The sequence below is a fragment of the Aotus nancymaae genome, unplaced genomic scaffold (genome assembly GCF_030222135.1).
Source record: "Aotus nancymaae isolate 86718 unplaced genomic scaffold, 86718_ANA_hifiasm-v0.15.2.pri h1tg000063l, whole genome shotgun sequence".
In the NCBI taxonomy this organism is placed as follows: Eukaryota; Metazoa; Chordata; class Mammalia; order Primates; family Aotidae; genus Aotus; species Aotus nancymaae.
This window is the reverse complement of record NW_026988477.1, coordinates 1,522,374-1,528,255: the sequence shown is the minus strand read 5'-3', so window position 1 is coordinate 1,528,255 and position 5,882 is coordinate 1,522,374. Positions and strand designations below refer to the sequence as shown.

General features: G+C 66.1%; 1 pseudogene; it reads right to left on the bottom strand.

The window, feature by feature from the left end:
• Positions 1 to 305: 305 nt before the first annotated feature.
• Positions 306 to 3,124, bottom strand: LOC135270534 (uncharacterized; annotated as a pseudogene).
• Positions 3,125 to 5,882: the final 2,758 nt, after the last annotated feature.

Here is a 5,882-nt window from a genome sequence, read left to right as displayed (position 1 = left end):
ACGGGAACCCAGGCGGGACCCTGAGACCCAGGCCTCACGCCGCCAGCCTCCAGCTGCCCTCCAAAGCACCTCACAGGGGCTGGGGCAGCAGTGGGAAGCCTCTCACAACAGGAAGTGGAACCGGGTCCCGGGTGGCGCCCGGAGCCCGGAAGTGCAGATGGCCGTGGTGGTGGCTGCACTGCTGTCACACGGGACACCACGGCACCCAACAGCCGAGCAGGGACCCAGCCCCCATCAGAGCACCCACCGAGCATGTGGGCGACAGGGTCGTGGGGTGGGGCGGGGGCTCAGGTCAGGTGAATTTGTCAGCTCAGGCGGCCGTGACGAAGTCCCACAGACCCCGGCGGCTTCAGCCACAGGAACCGATTCCCCATTGGGTAGGAGATCCCAGTGCTGGCGGGGCTGTCTCCTCCGAGGCTGCTCCCTGCTCATGGACGCCACCTCCCCCAGGCTTCTTCTCCCGGTCATCCCTCGGGATGTGTCCGTCCCAACCTCCTCTTCTTCTTCTTTTTGAGAAGGAGTTTCACTCTGTCACCCGGGGTGACAATGACACCATCTCGGCTCACCGCCACCTCCACCTCGCAGGTTCGAGCGATTCTTGCACCTCAGCCTCCCCAGTAGCTGGGATTACAGGTGCCGTCACCACGCCTGGCTCATTTTTAGTATTTTTAGTAGAGATGGGGATTCACTATGTTGTCCAGGATGGTCTCAAACTCCTGACCTCGTGACCCACCCGCCTCGGCTTCCCAAAGTGCTGGGATTACAGGCGTGAGCCACTGCGCCCGGCCCAGTGCCTTCTCACGAGGACGCCAGTCATAGCGGGTCAGGGCCACCCTGTTTTATCTTGATGACCTTTACCCTGTCTCCAAACTCAGTGGCGTGCTGAGGTCCTGGGCGCTAAGGCTTCAGCTTGTGAATCTGGGGCCTTTGTCTGCCAGACACTCCCTCCAACAGAACTTCTGTCCTGCAGGCCGGCCAGCACCTCTGCCCTGGCCTCACTCCACCTCCCCTCTGGGACTGGGGCTGGGCCGGGAGGCCAGACTCCGAGGTCAGCTGCCGAGGGCTGTGGGGCTTTGGGGCAGTTACCTGACCTCTCTGAGCCACGATCTCCTCACTTATAGGATGCGGCCGTGTGTCTCACAGTGACTCTGAGGAGGGACAGGGCTTAGCCAGTGCCTGGCTTGAGGTTGGAACTTGATGCATAATCACACACCTGTCTCGCCCAATGCCCACACCCAGCACACAGCAGGTGCTCAGAAAACGCAGCCCAGACTGTCGGTGGCAGAGGGACCCAGGGGCCTGGAACCAAGCTCTCACTGAGCTGGTAGAGACCAAGGCCAGAGAACCCTGAGGGCCTCCCCCATCTCCCAAGCCCCCTGAGAACCCCCTCTCTAGCCGAGACCCCGCTGCCCTGCCCCTCTGGTGACTCGGTGGCCCCAGGACAGTGACGGGGGCCCTCCCACCTGGGACAAGCACCACCACAGGCTGGGCTGCTGTTCACTCCTCCCCCTCCCCTCTGCCCACTCGGATCCCACCAGCCTCCTCCCAGGGCCTGTCTGGCCGGCCCAGCCCATAGGACCCCGGCCCTGATGACGATCTCACCATCTCTCGGGAAGGGCCTGAGTCCTGATGCAGCTCCAGCTGGGGGAGTGCTCCTGCTCCCAGCAGCCAGAGAACACAGTGGGGCAGGAGGCCTGATTCTTGTCAGTCACCCCATCACCGGCTGAAGACCCCCAGCGCCTCCCGTGCCCCCTAAGATGAGGGGGCTGCCTGGAGCATGTGCCCCTGCGGTGGTGAGACCAGGTCACGAGGGAGGCTGCCTAGGACCACCTGTGTGAGGAGCTGGCCTGGCTCCCGCCGTCAGGCACATGAGGCTGCGTGGTGGCTGCGTGGGGCTTTGCACCCTTGTCCCAGGTAGAAGTGGGCGTGCATACCCGCCGGGATGCTCACAGACCCCCATCGTCCCCCTCGAGGGCTGGGGCCATGTGGTTCGCAGGCCGAGCCAGGCACCTGACCTCACAAGCAGAGGAGACAGAGCAAGAGGTCTCCAGACATCCAAGCCGTCAATGCACTCGGGGAAACTGAGGCACATCAGGCCTGAGGCTTCTCCCGTCCATCTGGACTGACCCCTGCTGTCTGAGTAGCCTGGGGTGTGGCGTGTGGGCCCCACCCCTGTCCCTTTCATGCGTCTCCCCTGGCTCCCCCCGCAGAGGGGTGCATGCATGGAAGGATGTCGGGGGGGGGTGCTTGGCTTTCTCAGGTCAAAAGAAACATGGTCACACCCCTACCTCGCCTTCCCGGAGCCCAGAGGAGTAAGTTCTCCAGGATCCAGCCCATGGAACATTCCAGAGCCTTGGGGGGCAGGCGTGCCCCTCCCCCACCTCCCAGCGACCTGGGAGTGATTTCCTCTGCTGGGCCACTCCCAGGCTCACCTCCAGAAGGGCCAATTGCAGAATCAGCCAGGTCACAGGCCTCACAGGCCGAGCTGCGCTTCCAGCTGTCCAAACACAGTGTCTGCAGGGCGACCTGGGCGATGGAGTGTGGGATTGGGGGCCGGGGGCACAGGCCTGAGGGAGGGCCCTGCCCGCTTCCCTGCAGGAGCCCCGCCAGCCCAGCTGTGTCTGCGATCTGGTGCCTGGTTTAGGAAGCAGCAAAGAGGCCACTGTGGGGAGCCCCCCAGGCCTGCAGGGGTGGGGCTGAGACGTGGGAGATGTGGGGGTGGGGGGTGGGGAGAACAGGGCCCTGGGAACTCGGTGGCTCTGGGGTGGGGACTGCATTGAGGCCAACCCGGGAGACGTGAATCCCGAGTGGGGCGGTGGGAGGTGGTGAGGCCCGAGGGGCGGAACAGGCTCATGCCTCCCGTGGGCTGTGCCCCCACGCTGGGTCGGGTGGGCCTGGCCCTCGGGGGGCTTTGCGGGGCACGGGGCTGGTTGGAACTGAGGGAGGGACCCCTCCTGGCCATCAGTGAGTGTCTCTGTCCTGTCATCCCCCTGTGAGTAGGGGGCAAGGACTCTGAGCTGCCGCAAAGCAGAAGAGGGCGTGGGTGAGAGGCCGCTCCTTGTTGGGCGCAGCTCCGTGCGCTCCTCTACCTGGGGTGATCGGGAGGCTCTGGGAAGAGCGGCATCCAGCTTGGCAGGAAGGCCTGGCCCCAGGCGCTGCTGCCCCTAGAACTCCCACTTGAAGAGGCTGGGCAGGGGCGTGCCTGGAGGCCTCCCAGACAGGTGCAGAGAGCGGCTGGCAGAGAGCACGCATGGAACCCGCCTTCCAGGGCAGTCAGCTCCCCAGCGGCCATCACCAGGAGGAAGAGGAGAGGGCCCTGCCCGGGGCTGTCAGCCAGGCGTCCACACCTGCCACAGCCAGCCTGGGAGAAGCCAGAGAAGGGGGGGCGCTTGCCGAGGGGTACGCACGAGGGTTTGGGCTGAAGGAGAGGTCATTCAGGATCTCCGAGGGCACGCTGGCCAGCCTGCTGTCACCTGGGGCAAAGGCACAGTGCTGGGAAGTCCCGCACGGCCGCTCTGCCTGTGTGAAAACCACGTGGGGAGTCCTGAGGTCGCCTGCCCCACGCCGCGTGGGGATCTCCCCCGGCCCAGCTGTTTCTTCCTCTCCCTCCTCCTCCGCACCGGCCAGTTTTCCTCCGTGGAGCAGGCGTTACTCAGTTCTGCGAAGCACGTGCTGAGCCTGGCCCGGGCCCGTGGCAGGTGCCACCAGCCGAGACCTGCCCCCAGGAAGGCCCCACGTGGGCACTTCCGCTGGCTGTGGCCCCTCGAGCTGGGTGTGCGCAGCGTTGAGGTCGGCTCCGGGGCAGAACTCTCTGGGGACCTCAGACCCGAGTCCCGTGTGGATGGGACCTCGGCCGGCCCCCTGCACCCCCTCTCAGCCGTGGCTGGTCTCCGTGGGCACTCACAGCTCCGTAAGCGTCTGCCATCTCTCACTTCCTTATCCCGTGAGGGGAGTGGTGAAGGAACCGAGGCTGCTGGCTGGGTCACATACCACCAGCAAGTGGCGACCCACCTGAGTCCACCGGCCCTGGGCCAGGCTCTGAGCCACAGCCCAACAGCGGCCCGGCCAGGACACGGCGGCTCTGGACGCAGGAGCCCTGGGTGGTCGGGCAGTGGAGACCGAGCCCAGGTGCTGGGACACTGCAGCCCACCTGGGGTGTCCCCTGGGGCCACAGAGGGAGTGAGGGATGTGGGCTCCAGGAGAGGACGCAGAGGCCTGGGGTCCCTGGGGTCCTTGGCCTGCCCCGCTCTCTCGTGCTGTTTTCCTGCGGGAGCAGCTTTCTGGCTTTCTGGCTGACGGCACGTTGGGAGCAAAGGTGGGGAGGCCAGGAGAGGAGACGAGGGCCCGTGCGGGGCTGGGTGGGGCCGAGCACAGGTTCAACCTAGAGGGGCGTGTGAGTTGGACCTAGCGATCGGCAGACGCTAAGGAGCACGTCGTATGTGCCAAGTCCAGTGGAGAGCTGGAGGCACCAACCGGCGTCAGCAGTAGGGGGTGCCCCATTGCCTAGGGAGGCTGAGACCCCTTCTGGGTGGGGCAGTCCAGGAGGACTTCCTGGAGGAGGAGGAGGAGGAGGAGGAAGGGGAGGATCTTTAGGGACCCTTAGAGGCTAGGCGCCTCTCTGGATCTCAGTTCCTCTGAGGTGGGAGAAGATGCCAGTCCTGTCTGCCACATGGGTTTGCTTGGTTTCTTTTCACCAGGAATAGATGCGCTCATGGCCAGGAGGCACTGGGGTCCCCTGTGTGCTTTACTTTCCAGATGGGTGTCCGCGTCGTGTCCCAGTGTTCACTGGTGAGGCCTTGGTCGGGGGGCCAGCTCTGGCAGGCACGGGGAGGGGCCACCTCGCGCTGCCGGCACCCCCAGAGGAGGCTGTGGGGCTCAGCCCCGACTCACAGAACCCGGCCACGTCAGCGACTCGTGACCAGAGACCAGTCCGAGGCCGGCACCTGACCGCGGCCCGGCCAGCAGCGCTCACCGTCCGGAGGCCCAGCCCGGAGTGGGGAGGAAGCCGGGTCGGGAACTCTGTGGTGCAATGCGGTTGTTTGCATTGACCCAGGAACTTGTGCAATGAACCAGGGCCCGGAAACCTGGCCCCCGTGGCCACACGCGAGGGGCAGGCCGAGGCCCATCCAGGAGGGCGCCCGAGAGCCAGGGTGGCCTGGGCCAGTCCCACCGGGTCACACCCGCCCAGCTGGGGTCGCAGCCCTACAGGACGGTGAAAACTGAGTGTCTCTTCTGACCCCACAGGACCTTCCCCAGCCTCTGCCTCTGCGCGGTGGGGGAAGAAGAGAGGCAGGAACCCTGTGTCTCCCGGACTGTCAGTCTTGCAGGGCACAGCCTGGCGTGTGGCGGGGAGTGGGAGGGGGCTGCAGACCCTCCCCCAGGGCTCCCGGGCCTCGCCAGGCTGTTCCAGCACTGGGAGGGGTGCTTGGGCCCTGGCTGTCTCAGCTCCCCTGACAGAGCTCTGGCTACAGAGCCCAGAGCCCCAGCCAGGCTGGGCACTGGAGAGGGGTGTGGGGCATTCCCGGCCCTCCTGGCATCCGCTATCTGGAGTGGCCTGACCCCACCCCAGACAGTCGCCCCCAGTGGAGAGAGACGCTGAGACCTGAGTGCAGGGCCGGCACGGGCGGGAGAGCAGCTCTGTGCTTGCCAAGGGCGCCTCGAGGGGTCGCCCGGGGGCTCCACGCAGCTTGGCAGAGCCTGGCAGCCTGGGCAGCCCCTGGAGGAAGCATGCCAAGGCCCGGAGGAGGGGTTGAGCTGCTGGGGTCACAGGGCGTGTGGCGGGGCCCGCACCGAGCTCCTCTTCTGGGCCCTAGAGGGCCTTCCGCCTGCGGCCGCACCTCTGCAGGCCCAGGGCTCTCCCCCGGGAGGGAACCTGAGGATGG